A 16,424-nucleotide genomic window follows, 5' to 3' on the forward strand; every position below is an offset into this window, starting at 1 on the left:
ACAAGAGAAGCCACCACAATGAGAAGCCCGCACACTCCAAAGAAGAGGGGCCACCACTCGCAGCAACTAGAGAAAGCCCACATGCAGCAATGAAGACCCAACACAGCCAATAATAAATAAATAAATTTATTTTAAAAAAATCGTTGCACAGATAAAGATTTGAGGATTAAGTAAACAAACACACAAAACCCTTCCTTGAACGTGTAGCACTGCCTCCCCTCCCAGTTCATTTCACATTATGTGCCCCTTCTGCCCCTCTGCCCCAAGCACCCCTCCTACTCATTCTACAACTCAGTAAGGTCAGACCCTCTCGGAAGCAGGTACCGAGATGGAAACAGAAGTGCAGGAGATTTGCCAGGAAACTCCTGTGAAGGATAAAGGGAGAAGGGGCAGGGAGCCTTCAGAGTAAAAGAAAGTTCTGACACTTGTGAAAGGACAGAGGAAGAAAGGGTTGGACAAGAAGATCATCAAACCAAAAAGGGAAAAGTGAACCCTCCTACACTGTAGGTGGGAATGTAAACTGGTTCAGACACTATAGAGAACAGTATGCAGGTTCCTTAAAAAACTAAAAATAGAATTACCATATGATCCAGCAATCCCATTCCTGGGCATATATCCAGACAAAACTATAATTCAAAAAGATACACGCACCCCAATGTTCATTGCAGCACTGTTCACAATAGCCAAGACATGGAAGCAACCTACATGTCCATCAACAGATGAATGGATAAAGAAGCTGTGGTACATATATACAATGGAATATTACTCAGCCATAAAAAAGAATGAAATAATGCCATTTGCAGCAACATGGATGGACCTAGAGATTGTCATACTGAGTGAAGCAAGCCGGAAAGAGAAAGACAAATATCATATGATCTCACTTAAATGTGGGATCTAAACTGTGACACAAATGAACCTATCTACGAAACAGACTCGCAGACATAGAGAACAGACTTGTGGTTGTCAAGGAGTTGGGGGAGGGGCAGGAGAGGGATGGATTGGGAGTTTGGGGTTAGCAGATGCAAACTTTTAGAGAATGGATAAATAACAAGGTCCTACTGTATAGCACAGGGAACTACATTCAATATCCTGTAATAAACCATAATGGAAAAGAATATGAAAAAGAATGTATATATGTATAACTGAATCACTTTACTGTACAGCAGAAACTAACACAACATTGTAAAATAACTATACTTCAATTTAAAAAAAAAAAAAGAAGAAGAAGAGCCTTATACCCCAGTGTAGCTCTGAGGACGTCGTGGCCATCTGGGGTGAAAGCAACCCTGGGTGTACGTGACGCTGCGTCCGAAGGGCCAGCGGCTGGAGGCTGTGCGCTGACCACCCACCCTCCTCTCGGCAGCCTTTCTCTCGAAGGGAGAGCCGTGGGGCACACCTCCGGGATGGCCACGAGATCTCAGCTCAAACAGGGCATTTTTCCACAAAAACCTTTTCCCTATATTTACTGTCGATTCCTTAGATTTTAGAGATTACCAGAGCAAGATATAGAAACATTTCAAAGGCTCTTGACATATGTCACTAGCATTCTCAATCCCTGAGAAAAGACGAAATCACTTTTGCTACACTGTGTTTTATAAGATATGCAAGCATACCGATACATTTTATAATATTTTGAAGAATAAAGTTAAAAGGAATGGTAGGGGGAAGCTTTGGACTTAGCAAGTTGAGAAAAAGGAAATTCGATTACATTCCCTTTTCTAAATATTCTACAAAATCTCAGTTTTATTATAAAAAGATGAGAGCGATAAATATGTGTGTTTGCTGCTAAACAGTTAGAACTCTTACGCTTTCCATTCAATTTTCCTTATAAATAACAAACCCCAAACTAAAGATTGAGGTTGGATCAGGCTATGGTTTAGAATACACCCCTCCCCCCATTTTTTTTAACAATACTTATTTTATGTTTCCTGAGAAGGTGAAGAGACACATATAATACAGTCCTGCCCTTGGGGAACCATATCCCAGCCAGAGAAAAAGACGTGTAAATAGTTAACCATCTACCACACCACAGTGTGCTTTATGATAAAGAGAACAGAGAGCTAATGGGACACAGATGAGAGAGGCAGTTTTTGAGCCAACATGCAGAGAGCGAGGGAACGAGGAAGCAGAATAATTCACAGAAGTGACGTACACACTGGTCTTTGGAGAACGAAGATGGACTGGCCAAGAAGAAGGCGTTACCAACAGAGAAATGGGTACATGTTAAAGTGTGGAAGTCCCAAGTGTGGGCAGTGGCAGAGGACTGCAAAGGTAACTAAGGACAGGGCGTGCAAGGGTTTGCTCCGGTAAGCTGAGGAATTTGCTTTCACCTCTATAAACAGGGCAGGTGTTGAAAGGTTTTTACGTAGGTAAGTGTCATATTCGGAGCGTTTTAGAAAGACCATGCCGGTGGCAGCGTGGAGGAGGGGCTGACTGGGATGAGGCCAGTGAAGCTGTTGGGATAGTCAAGAGGATGGAGTTGAATCAGAGAGTAGTGGCGATGAGGAAATTAGAAATGGACAGAATCAAGCAAGCTTTGGGATCTAAGCCTGGGTCTTAGGAAGCAGTAGAAGGTCTAAGTCTGGTCTCTAGACTCACGGCTCCAACCTGAGCTGGACTGCACACAGCCAGCATCCCTGAGAACAAGGCCTTGAGAATCATCTCTCCAAGATCCCATGGAACCACTTTACAGCCTGGCATCTGCTCATTCAGATTCAAAGGGCTTCAAAGAGTTAACATAATCTTCTGGCTTGGCACCAATACATTCTCAAATCTCACATGGTTCCCTGAGCCTCGGGTTCAGAGTATGAAACCTTTTTAATGACTTGGGTAAGATTCACACCATCTCTATAAACAGCTGAGGTGTGTTACAGTAGGAGGAGGAAGAGGTGGACCTGAACATCCCCACATGTGGACCACCTGGCTCTCGAAGCAGACAGAGTGACTCTTCTAACTCCCTTTTTGGTGAAAACACGCCATTTCCTTCTCATTTAGATACACGCTTGGGATACAGCCACTCCACTATTTTCAAGAAGATCAAAATTAATCAACCAAGAAAAGGATCTCAGAATGAAACGATGATCCAGCATTTATGGTCCAGAACCATGTGTGGATGCAGAGCTCAGGGAAGCATGACCAACGCTCACTAGGGGCAAGTGGACTGTGTGGACGGCACTGACCCTCTGCAAGAGGCAGCCTCTTAGGGAGCTCAACACAAATGGAAGATGCAGACTAAAGGTTTTAATAGGGTGCCCACCTTTGGCTTCCAGAAGCTTCTTATGAGTAACTGAGAGTCGTGTGCTGTTTCAACATACACTCACATCTCTGATGGCCCGACAGACGCCCCCACCTTGGGTGTCTCACTGATTCCCCAGAGTCAACATCTCATCATCTTACTCCTGGGTTAGCTCTTCCTTCAGCCTCCCCAGGACGGTTTATGGCCCATCACTTGTAGCCCTCATCCATCTTTGATTTTTCCCTTCCCCGCCACACACACGAGTCAGATGCCCAGTTACTCTATTAATTCTTCCTCTTCTGTGGAGCTCTTCGTTTCTCTGCCTGCTGTCCCCACCTCATTTTTGTCCCTGGTTCCTCTCACCTGGAGTACAGTCCTCTAACAAGCTCTTAACTCTCTAATCTCGTCGTGTTCCTCTCCATCCAGTTTCTGATTCCTAAATTAACCTTTCTAAAGCAAAGCTTTAGAAAATTCAAAAATAGTTTAATGGTTTCACCTTTTCTACCAAATAAATTCCCGACTCTTTTGTCTGATAGTCTAATGTGTTACCAATCTGGCTCTAAACTTCCCCTCAGCCCAAACACCACCTCAAATCTCCCATCTACTCTTGAATCACACCCTACAATCCTTTCTGGAGCCATGGTCCTGTTAAAGCTTTCCTCTGCCTAAGATACCTCTGCCCTCTCCACCCATCAAAATCTGTGACCTACTTCCTTAAGATAACATTGACTAAAAAAACAAAATCAACAAGTGAAAACAATACATTAGTACCCCCCAATAAACATGCTTATTCTTCTCTCTTTCTCCATCCATCTACCCACCAGTCTACCTAGAAAAAGGAAATTAGGTTTTAGAAGATATACACCAAGTTGCTACCTTGTAAATCAACTATGCCTCAATTTAAAAAAGAAGATATACACCGAGTTGCTAAAAGGACATCTCTCTTGGTAGCACAATCCTGGGTGGGTTTTTTTTTTCCTTCTTTCTTTCCTTTTATTATTGAATTCTCTACTTTTTCTGCAGAGAGCATGTATTATTTTTATAAGAAAAAAATACTGTTTTATACCAATAATGAGAATTTAGAATTTTTTAAATGCCTATCCATCTTCAAGGCTCTTCTCACATGTAACCTCTTTAACTCTCTTGATGATGAAAGGTGTGTACAAACTCCCCTTCTTTCAACTTCCTGTGAAAGTTGAAAGTAGCTTCACACACACACACACACACACACACACACACGTGCACACAGACACACACGCATGCACACAGACAGAGTCATGTGGTCAAGAGCATAAGTTTTGAAATCAGAAACACAATATGCAAAATCACTGTTGACTGTCCTGTTTGATCCGTCCCTGACCGTTCCCACCAGTGCGCACCATGCTGGTTGGGGCTGCACAGAGCCATCCACTGGTCAGTCCCAGCCTGGCTGATCTCACCATCTCCACTTTGCAACACACAGCAGCACACTGATTTTTTTACTTTACCATGCTGCACTTTTTTTTTTTGAATTTTATTTTATTTATTTTTTTATACAACAGGTTCTCATTAGTTATCTATTTTATACATATTAGTGTATACATGTCAATCCCAACCTCCCAATTCATCCCACCACGCCCACCCCACCCCCAGCTTTCCCCCCTTGGTGTCCATACGTTTGTTCTCCACATCTGTGTCTCTATTTCTGCCCTGCAAACCGGTTCATCGGTACCATTTTTCTAGATTCCACATATACGTGTTAATACACGATATTTGTTTTTCTCTTTCTGACTTCCTTCACTCTGTATGACAGTCTCTAGGCCCAACCATGTCTCTACAAATAACCCAATTTCATTCCTTTTTATGGCTGAGTAGTATTCCATTATATGTATGTACCACATCTTCCTTATCCATTCATCTGTCGATGGGCATTTAGGTTGCTTCCATGTCCTGGCTACTGTAAACAGTGCTGCAGTGAGCATTGGGGTGCATGTGTCTTTTTGAATTATGTTTTTCTCTGGGTATATGCCCAGTAGTGGGATTGCTGGGTCATATGGTAGTTCTATTTTTAGTTTTTTAAAGAACCTGCATACTGTTCTCCATAGTGGCTGTATCAATTTACATTCCCACCGAGAGAGCAAGAGGGTTCCCTTTTCTCCACACTCTCTCCAGCATTTTGTTGTTTGTAGATTTTCTGATGATGCCCATTCTAACTGGTGTGAGGTGATACCTCACTGCAGTTTTGATTTGCATTTCTCTAATAATTAGTGATGTTGAGCAGCTTTTCATGTGCTTCTTGGCCATCTGCATGTCTTCTTTGGAGAAATGTCTATTTAGGTCTTCTGCCCATTTATTAACTGGGTTCGTTTTTTTTTTAAAATATTGAGATGCATGAGCTGTTTATATGTTTTTGGAGATTAATCCTTTGTCCGTTGATTCGTTTGCAAATATTTTCTCCCATTATGAGGGTTGTCTTTTCATCTTGTTTATAGTTTCCTTTGCTGTGCAAAAGCTTTTAAGTTTCATTAGGTACCATTTGTTTATTTTTGGTTTTGTTTCCATTACTCTAGGAGGTGGATCAAAAAAGATCTTGCTGTGATTTATGTGAAAGAGTCTTCTTCCTATGTTTTCCTCTGAGAGTTTTATAGTGCCTGGTCTTACATTTAGGTCTTTAATCCATTTTGAGTTTATTTTTGAGTATGGTGTTAGGGAGTGTTCTAATTTCATTCTTTTACATGTAGCTGTCCAGTTTTCCCAGCACCATTTATTGAAGAGACTATCTTTTCTCCATTGTATATCCTTGCCTCATTTGTCATAGATTAGTTGACCATAGGTGTGTGGGTTTATCTCTGGGTTTTGTATCCTGTTCCATTGATCTATATTTCTGTTTTTGTGCCAGTACCATATTGTTGTGATTACTGTAGCTCTGCAGTATAGTCTGAAGTCAGGGAGGCTGATTCCACCAGCTTCTTTTTATTTCTCTCAAGATTGTTTTGGCTATTTGGGGTCTTTTGTGTCTCCATACAAATTTAAAGATTTTTTGTTCTAGTTCTGTAAAAAATGCCATTGGTAATTTGATAGGGATTGCATTGCATCTGTAGATTGCTTTGGATAGAATAGTCATTTTCACAATATTGATCCTTCCAATCCAAGAACATGGTATATCTCTCCATCTGTTTGTGTCATCTTTGATTTCTTTCATCAGTGTCTTATAGTTTTCTGAGTACAGGTCTTTTACTTCCTTAGGTAAGTTTATTCCTAGGTATTTTCTTCTTTTTGTTGCTATGGTGAATTGGAGTTTTTCCTTAATATCTCTTTCAGATTTTTCGTCGTTAGTGTATAGGAATGCAAGAGATTTCTGTGTGTTAATTTTGCATCATGTAAATTACCAAATTCATTGATGAGCTCTAGTAGTTTTCCAGTGGCATCTTTAGGATTATCTATGTATAGTATCTTGTCATCAGCAAATAGTGACCGTTTTACTTCTTTTCCAATTTGTATTCCTTTTATTTCTTTTTCTTCTCTGATTGCCATGGCTAGGACTTCCAAAACTATATTGAATAATAGTGGTGAGAATGGACATCCTTGTCTTGTTCCTGATCTTACAGGAAATGCTTTTAGTTTTTCACCATTGAGAATGATGTTTGCTGTGGGTTTGTCATATATGGCTTTTATTATGTTGAGGTAGGTTCCCTCTATGCCCACTTTCTGGAGAGTTTTTATCATAAATGGTGTTGAAATTTGGCAAAAGCTTTTTCTGCATCAATTGAGATGATCATATGGGGTTTTTAATTTATTTATTTATTTTTATTGATTTATTTTTGCGGTACATGGGCCTCTCACTGTTGTGGCCTCTTCCGTTACGGAGCACAGGCTCTGGACACGCAGGCTCAGCAGCCATGGCTCACGGGCCCAGCCACCCCACGGCATGTGGGGTCTTCCCAGACCGGGGCACGAACCCGTGTCCCCTGCATTGGCAGGCAGACTCTCAACCACTGTGCCACCAGGGAAGCCCGATCATATGGTTTTTATTCTTCAATTTGTTAATATGGTGTATCACATTGATTGATTTGCATATATTGAAGAATCCTTGCATCCCTAGGATAAATCCCACTTGATCATGGTGTGTGATCCTTTTTGTGTGTGTGTGTGTGTGTGTGATCCTTTTAATGTGTTGTTGGATTCTGTTTACTCGTATTTTGTTGAGGATTTTTGCATCTATATCAATTGGTGATATTGGTCTGTAATTTTCTTTTTTTGTAGTATCTTTGTCTGGTTTTGGTATCAGGGTGATGGTGGCCTCGTAGAATGAGTTTGGGAGTGTTCCTTCCTCTGCAGTTTTTGGGAAGAGTTTGAGAAGAAGGGGTGTCAGCTCTTCTCTAAATGTTTGATAGAATTCACCTGTGAAGGGACTTCCCTGGTGGTGCAGTGGTTAAGAATCTGCCTGCCGGGCTTCCCTGGTGGCGCAGTGGTTGAGCGTCCGCCTGCTAATGCAGGCGACACGGGTTCGTGCCCCGGTCCGGGAGGATCCCACATGCCGCAGAGCGGCTGGGCCCATGAGCCATGGCCGCTGAGCCTGCGCTCTGCAACGGGAGAGGTCACAACAGTGAGGGACCTGCGTACCGGGGCGGGGGGGAAAAAAAAAAAAGAATCTGCCTGCCAATGCAGGGGACACAGGTTCAATCCCTGGTCTGGGATCTGAGCCAAAAATAAATAAATAATTAATTAATTTTAAAAAAAGGAATTTACCTGTGAAGCCATCTGGTCCTAGACTTTTGTTTGTTGGAAGATTTTTAATCACAGTTTCAATTTCATTACTTGTGATTGGTCTGTTCATATTTTCTGTTTCTTCCTGGTTCAGCCTTGGAAGGTTATACCTTTCTAAGAATTTGTCCATTTCTTCCAGGTTGTCCATTTTATTGGAATAGAGTTGTTTGTAGTAATCTCTTATGATGCTTTGTATTTCTGCGGTGTCCGTTGTAACTTCTCCTTTTTCATTTCTAATTTTATTGATTTGAGCTCTCTCCCTCTTTTTCTTGATGAGTCTGACTAAAGGTTTATCAATTTTGTTTATCTTCTTAAAGAGCCAGCTTTTTTTTTATTGATCTTTGCTGTTGTTTTCTTTGTCTCTATTTCATTTATTTCTGCTCTGATCTTTATGATTTCTTTCCTTCTACTGACTTTGGGTTTTGTTTATTCTTCTTTCTCTAGTTCCTTTAGGTGTAAGGTTAGATTGTTTATTTGAGATTTTTCTTGTTTCTTGAGGTAGGCTTGTATTGCTATAAACTTCCCTCTTAGAACTGCTTTGCTGCATCCCATAGGTTTTGGATCCTCATGTTTTCATTGTCATTTGTCTCTAGGTATTTTTTGATTTCCTCTTAGATTTCTTCAGTGATCTCTTGGTTATTTAGTAGGGTACTGTTTAGCCTCGATATGTTTGTGTTTTTTACGTTATTTCCCCTGGAATTTATTTCTAATCTCATAGCGTAGTGGTCAGAAAAGATGCTTGTACGATTTCAACTTTCTTCAATTTACCAAGCCTTGATTTGTGACCAAAGATATGATCTCTCCTGGAGACTGTTCCGTGTGCACTTGAGAAGAAAGTATAATCTGCTGTTTTTGGATGGAATGTCCTATAAATATCAATTAAATCTATCTGGTCTATTGTGTCATTTAAAGCTTGTGTTTTAAATTTTCTGTCTGGATGATCTGTTTAATTTTTTGTCTGGATGATCTGTTAATTTTCTGTCTGGATTAATTTTAATTTTCTGTCTGGATGATCTGTCCTTTGGTGTAAGTGAGGTGTTAAAGTTCCCCACTATTTTTGTGTTACTGTCAATTTCCTCTCTTATAGCTGTTAGTATTTGCCTTATGTATTGAGGTGCTCCTATGTTGGGTGCATATATAATTGTTCTATCTTCTTCTTGGATTGATCCCTTGATTATTATGTAGTGTCCTTCCTTGTCTCCTGTAACATTCTTTATTTTAAAGTGATTTTATCTGATATGAGTATTGCTACTCTAGCTTTCTTTTGATTTCCATTTGCATGGAATATCTTTTTCCACCCCCTCACTTTCATTCTGTGTGTGTCCCTAAGTCTGAAGTAGGTCTCTTGTAGACAGCATATATATGGGTCTTCTTTTTGTATCCATTCAGTAAACCTCTGTCTTTTGGTTGGAGCATCTAATCCATTCATGTTTAAGGTAATTATTGATATGTATGTTCCTATTACCATTTTCTTAATTGTTTTGGGTTTGTTTTGGTAGGTCCTTTTCTTCTCTTGTGTTTCCCACCGAGAGAAGTTCCTTTAGCATCTGTTGTAGAGCTGGCTTGGTCGTGCTGAGTTCTCTTAGCTTTTGCTTGTCGGTAAACCTTTTGATTTCTCCATTGAATCTGAATGAGATCCTTGCCAGGTAAAGTAATCTTCGTTGCAGGTTCTTCCCTTTCATTACTTTAAATATATAGCACCACTCCCTTCTGGCTTGTAGTGTTTCTGCTGAGAAATCAGCTATTAACCTTATGGGAGTTCCCTTGTATGCTATTTGTCATTTTTCCCTTGTTGCTTTTAATAATTTTTCTTTGTCTTTAATTCTTGTCTCTTTGATTACTATGTGTCTCGGTGTGTTTCTCCTTGGGTTTATCCTGCCTCACACTCTCTGTGCTTCCTGGACTTGGGTGGCTATTTCCTTTCCCATGTTAGGGAAATTTTCGAATATAACCTCTTCAAATATTTTCTCGAGTCTTTCTCTCTCTCTTCTCCTTCTGGGACCCCTATAATGCAAATGTTGATGCATTTAATGTTTTCCAAGAGGTCTCTTAGGCTGTCTTCATTTCTTTTCATTCTTTTTTCTTTATTCTTTTCCGCAGCAGTGAATTCCACCATTCTGTCTTCCAGGTCACTTATCCATTCTTCTGCCTCAGTTATTCTGTTATTGATTCTTTCTGGTGCATTTTTCATTTCAGTTATTGTATTGTTCATCTCTGTTTGTCCTTTAATTTTTCTAAGTGTTTATTCTTTAATTCTTCTAGATCTTTGTTAAACATTTCTTGCAACTTCTTGATCTTTGCCTCCATTCTTTTTCTGAGGTCCTGGGTCATCTTCACTATCATTATTCTGAATTCTTTTTCTGGAAGGTTTCCTATCTCCACTTCATTTAGCTGTTTTTCTGGGGTTTTATCTTGTTCCTTCATCTGGTATGTAGTCCTCTGCCTTTTCATTTTGTCTGTCTTTCTGTGAATGTGGTTTTCGTTCCACAGGCTGCAGGATTATAGTTCTTCTTGCTTCTGCTGTCTGCCCTCTGGTGGATGAGGCTATCTAAGAGGCCTGTGCAAGTTTCCTGATGGGAGGGACTGGTGGTGGGTAGAGCTGGGTGTTGCTCTGGTGGGCGGAGCTCAGTAAAACTTTAACCTACTTGTCTTCTGATGGGTGGGGCTGGGTTCCCTCCCTGCTGGTTGTTTGGCCTGAGGCAACCCAGCAACTACAGCCCCTTTAGTGGGGCTAATGGCGGACTCCAGGAGGGCTCACACCAAGAAGTACTTCCCAGAACTTCTGCTGCCGGTGTCTTTTTCCCCCTGATGAGCCACAACCACCCCCTGCCTCTGCAGGAGACCCTCCAACACTAGCAGGTAGGTCTGGCTCAGTCTCCTATGGGGCCACTGCTCCTCCCCCCGGGTCTTGATGTGCACACTACTTTGTGTGTGCCCTCCAAGAGTGTAGTCTCTGTTTCCCCCAATCCTGCCAAAGTCCTGCAATCAAATCCTGCTAGCCTTCAAAGTCTGATTCTATGGGAATTCCTCCTCCTGTTGCCGGACCCCCAGGTTGGGAAGCCTGACGTGGGGCTCAGAACCTTCACTCCAGTGGGTGGACTTCTGTGGTATAAGTGTTCTCCAGTCTGTGAGTCACCCACCCAGTGGTTATGGGATTTGATTTTATTGTGATTGCGCCCCTCCTTGTGGCTTCTCCATTGTCTTTGGATGTGGGGTAACTTTTTTGGTGAGTTCCAGTGTCTTCCTGTCAATGACTGTTCAGCTGTTAGTTGTGATTCTGGTGCTTTCTCAAGAGGGAGGGAGCGCACGTCCTTCTACTCTGCCATCTTGAACCAATCTCTGTCAATGGTGCACTTTTTAAATGGGTAATTATTGATCAAAAAATATTTTTAGGGCTTCCCTGATGGTGCAGTGGTTAAGAATCCGCTGGCCAATGCAGGGGACACGGGTTCAAGCCCTGGTCCGGGAAGATCCCACATGCCGCAGAGCAAATAAGCCCGTGCACCCCAACTACTGAGCCCACGTGCCACAACTACTGAAGCCCATGCACCTACAGCCCATGCTGCACAACAAGAGAAGCCACCACAATGAGAAGCCTGTGCACCACAAAGAAGAGTAGCCCCCGCTCGCTGCAACTAGAGAAAGCCAGAGCACAGCAATGGAGACCCAATGCAGCCAATTAATTAATTTTAAAAAATCTTTTTAGAACAAACTTTTGTGTACACTTCCAGTTAAATAGTGATAGTCTTCTGCTGTACTTCCATCTTTAATGATGGAAAAAAAGGCTTGTCGAAGTGAGAGGAGCACACATCCATTAGCCCCTTTTAGGCTCCCCCGACCTCCTACCTAAACAGCTCTTCTATCTTGACTTACCTGACAGTAAATAATTCCCCTCTGAATCTACCACTGTTCATTATCTGAAGTTCAGAGCTTCTGATATTTGTGGGTATCTCCATTGTCTTCAGTCAGTGTTAGGTTTCAATTGTCAGTATTCCCATAAGCCTGGCCACTGGGTGTTGGGTTTTGTTGGGGGGGGGGGGCGGACAGCTAAGAGGAACATTTCTACAATCTTTTCTTAAGTACTTCCTTAGGTGGAAGCATCCTTCATTACTGCCGTTCCCAGGCCAGCTCTTTCGTCTCTGCTGCTCTGTCCAGAAAGAATCCTAGGAGAGGGCTGCTGTCCCCTTGCCTCACCCAACCCTGCTTCTGCTTTTTCATCAGAAATCCGTTCCCTTGAATATGTATACAAAATATCTGACTTTTGCCATGACTTTCACAGAAAGTCAGCTTCTGAAAGCAAGAACATTTTTATTAGTATTAATACACTAGTTCCCAATTGCATTTAGCTGAAACCAAGGGTACAATTCCATTGATTTAAACACAATTTCTTAAGAAGGTACTTGGAGAGAAGGTCAGTAAAACAGGGCTGGGAGAATTTCCCTGTACCCATTATGCCTCTCTTGGCCCACACAGAAGTCAAGAACTTTCAAGTATCAGGACAGAATGTTCAGCGTTCCAATAACTAGCTGACCAGAACCTGGAAATGAAAAGGGGAAAAAAATAAAACAACTCACTCAGAAAACAGAAATAGTGCCTTTAGACCCCTCAGCCCCTCAGCACAGGTCCCCAGCTGAGCTGCAGTTGAGCTGTACACATTTGGCTGGAAAAGAAAAAAATCTGAGATCACATATTAAGCATTTTCAATTAATTACGGTATTTAAAATCCAAATATACACTTTTTCTTCCATATTTGAACCTCACTTTTATTTTGCTTTCTAATGTGGATTACTTGGTAACATGCAACTTAAGCATTACATGGCCAATTATTTTTGCTTTGTTCAATTATTTTCCTCAAAATCTTATGTTTTTTCTATCAATTGGAAAATTATATCAATAACTTTATAACATACTTATGAGTTCTTTAATTTTTTAAAAAGATCTTAGTTTAAGAAAAGAAGACCTAGATGTATCTAAATGATAAAAAGTCTTCCCTTAGGGCTTCCCTGGTGGCGCAGTGGTTGAGAGTCCGCCTGCCGAGGCAGGGGACACGGGTTCGTGCCCCGGTCCGGGAAGATCCCACATGCCGCAGAGCGACTGGGCCCGGGAGCCATGGCCGCTGAGCCTGCGCGTCCGGAGCCTGTGCTCCGCAACGGGAGAAGCCACAACAGTGGGAAGCCCGCATACCGCAAAAAAAAAAAAAAAAGTCTTCCCTTAGTAGGGGGAAAAAAACAAGGTGATATAGTGGAAACAGTGAAGTCTAGCATCTATGTACTTAGGGTGTCTTGGATTAAAGTCTGTGACAGGTCAGTTCTCATTTTTAAATTCCCCTAATGATAAACTCAGATTTTAGTAATTATCTAAGGGTCCCCTAAGGAATGTAAGGAAGATAAAATTCCAATTTCAAGACTGAAATTAAATGAGGATAATTTCATGAGGAATTCGGGGTAGCTCTACGAAGATGAGAATATAATATGGAGTTTTAGACTTTTTTTTTTCCTGTAGCTATTTCATTATATTAAACAATCCGTGAAAACCGTAAGTAATGGCAGGAGTGAGACTATTGATTTTTCTCACTTGATTTGTCCTGCATTGGTGTTGACCGAGCATTAGAAGCTCTCTCTCCCTGAGCTACAGCCCCTGACATGCAGGGCGTTTTACTGCTGCGCTCAGGGGAGTTTAACACGCAGACATCCAGCCTGCAGGACCGCTGGACTGTGATAAAATACACCATTACGTGAAACACTGGATGGGGAAGCTGGCTCATTGGTTTGTGGTAATAGTCAAAAGAAACTCTTTGGGATGCTCATAGATTAAAATGAGTGGTTTAAATGTCCAAGATAGACATCTCGTTGTCATCAACAGCAGAATAAAAGACCCAGGTAACATCTCAGACAGCGCATGTTGTGATTCTGACCCAGTCTTAGATCTTAGACAATTGTTTGCTTCCCTAGACCTCAGTTTGTTTATCTGGAAATGAAAATGGATCATGGCATCAGCTCAAGAGTTTCTTCAGCTCTAACATCCTGGGATTCAATGGGTGATAAATCTACACATATCATATTCCACAACCAGGAAGAAATGAATTCTCAAGGGGAAAACAGAAGTAATCCAACCGTTAACGTCTTAATGAGGGTAGAAAGAACAGAATTTAAGTTCACAGAAGTTAAATAGAGAACGGCTAAACATATTAAAAGATGCTCAACTTCATTTCTAATTTTAAGTTGCAAATAAAAACAAGGATATACCCTTTTTGCCGGTCAGATTAACTAAAATGAAACATTTAGATCCCCAGTGGTGACTGGGTGTCGGGAAACACACTCTCAAGTGCTCTGGGTATGAATGGAAATTGATGCAGACTTCTCGGAGGTCAACTTATTAACATCTACGCAAAGTTAAAACGCATATAGCCTTTGAACAAGTTCACTTCTAGGGAATTAGCTTACAGATATACTTGGAAAAGTACACTATGTGTACAGCAATGATCATGACGGAATTGTGTGAAATACAACCATGAATAGAACATGAACGTCCATGAATAGGAAAATGGTTAAGTAAATTACAGTGCCTCCATTTAACGGGATATTATGCAGCTACTAAATGAAACTTTGTGCGCCAACAGGAAAAGATGCTGCGAATATCACTAAGTGAAAAAGCAAGTTGGAGAGCAATATACATAACATGAAACAATTTGTTAATAAAAAACATAAAAGGATAGATAGATGGTAGATACTTGCATATATGGAGACGTTTTCCAGACCTCTACCATTTTGGTCACCTTAGGGACTGGGGGCTGGTGGTTAGAGAATTTTATAATAACTTTCTATTTGAATTTTTTTACTGTGACTGTTTACGTTTATATATATAAAGAACTACTTAAAACAAGAAACAGCCTTAGGAAATAGTAGGGAAGGAATGTCACAGAACAGCAGTGTGTAGCCTGATGCCGGGGGATGTAGTGCCAGGGGGCCAGTCTGATGGGGGAGCAGATGCCCGGGGGTTGTTGTCTGATGGGGGGGCAGGGGTGTGCTCAGGGGCCAGTCAGGACATCAGCTGTAGGTGCGGAGATGACAGCCTCCTCGGCCGCGAGCACACTGGCACACACCTGTTCTCTTCACCTGTCTGGCATCCCTTTCCCCTTCTCTTTGTAACGAGACCTATTTTCCTTCTGGACACCAGGCTCCTTCCACCCTCCATCGAATGTTTCTGGTTGGGGAGCTGGACTTTCACCTACAGTTCCAAGGGTAAGCCTTGACTCTGGCCTGGCCACAGCACCACAGAACGGTCACGATCGCTTCAAGGACGGACACTGACCCCACACGGCCCGTGAGAGCACCCTCATCCTCGTCCTGGAGCTCCTGGACAGAGGTGCCCTCTGTCCCTCTGCGCTCAGAGCGACTGGAACTAACTGTAACTGCAGTGGCCGTTGCGGACACCACCTGTGTAGAAATTTGCCTGAAAATCAAACACAACAGAGGAAAGCAGAACTTCTGTGATGAGAGTCAGCTCCCTGTGAACCCAGAGCTCGTGGACAAGGCAGGCAGAAGCCTTTTCCATTGCTTTTCTGTTCTCTTAGGCTTGGCCTGAGTTGATAAAGTCTCATTCTTTCTTGAGCTGCTTTGAGTTGGGCTCCTGTGAGTTTCAACCAAGAGCCCCAACAAGCATACGCACCTTAGGACTTCCTCCAGCAGCTGGCAGGCCATACTCTGCCTTTTCAAGCCCTCGCCCGGCACGGTGGACCCCCAAGCAGCAGTATGTAGAAATATTTTTTGTCCCTCTGCCTACGATTTCCTATCCCCCCACCCCAGCCCTAGACAGGAGGAGAAGCTCAGAGGAAATTCTGCTGCGTGAGGTGTTGGCTCTAGTTTTCAGGATTCCAGCAGTGCCTCTGTGTAAGCCATAAGTAGGATTTTGTGTCCATATTTTCTTACATTTTGGGTCTTTTCAGGGGTTAAGACTATGAGATAGAAGAGTTTGAACCACAGATTCCTAAGCCCCAACCCTTGACTATGCAGCCGTGTTTGCAAAATCTAAACGATCAAGTTCAGCCCTCACCAGCTGAGCCACGCGAAACCCTCCTGAAATCTGTTTCTCTCATGCTTGGGGTTTTTTTTACGTTTATAAATCACAATAATGGCGTGAGCGTTCTAAGGATGGAATAAGTCTTCTAATTGGTCAGTCCCATTTATTATTTTTTTTCTCATACTTCTCTCGTTCTTGATTTCTATCTAGATGGATAACGAATTCATAAAAAACTTTCTCAACCTTGAGTTTTAGAAATTGAAACAGATGAAAATGACATATCGTATACAGACAGCTGATTCACCTCATTGTACAGCAGAAACTAACACAACCTTGTAAAGCAATTATACTCCAATTAAAAAAATAAACATAAAATTCACTTTTACAATTTACCTAAAAAAAAAAAAAAGGAAATAACATATCC

Source organism: Pseudorca crassidens, chromosome 2 (genome assembly GCF_039906515.1).
Source record: "Pseudorca crassidens isolate mPseCra1 chromosome 2, mPseCra1.hap1, whole genome shotgun sequence".
In the NCBI taxonomy this organism is placed as follows: domain Eukaryota; kingdom Metazoa; phylum Chordata; class Mammalia; order Artiodactyla; family Delphinidae; genus Pseudorca; species Pseudorca crassidens.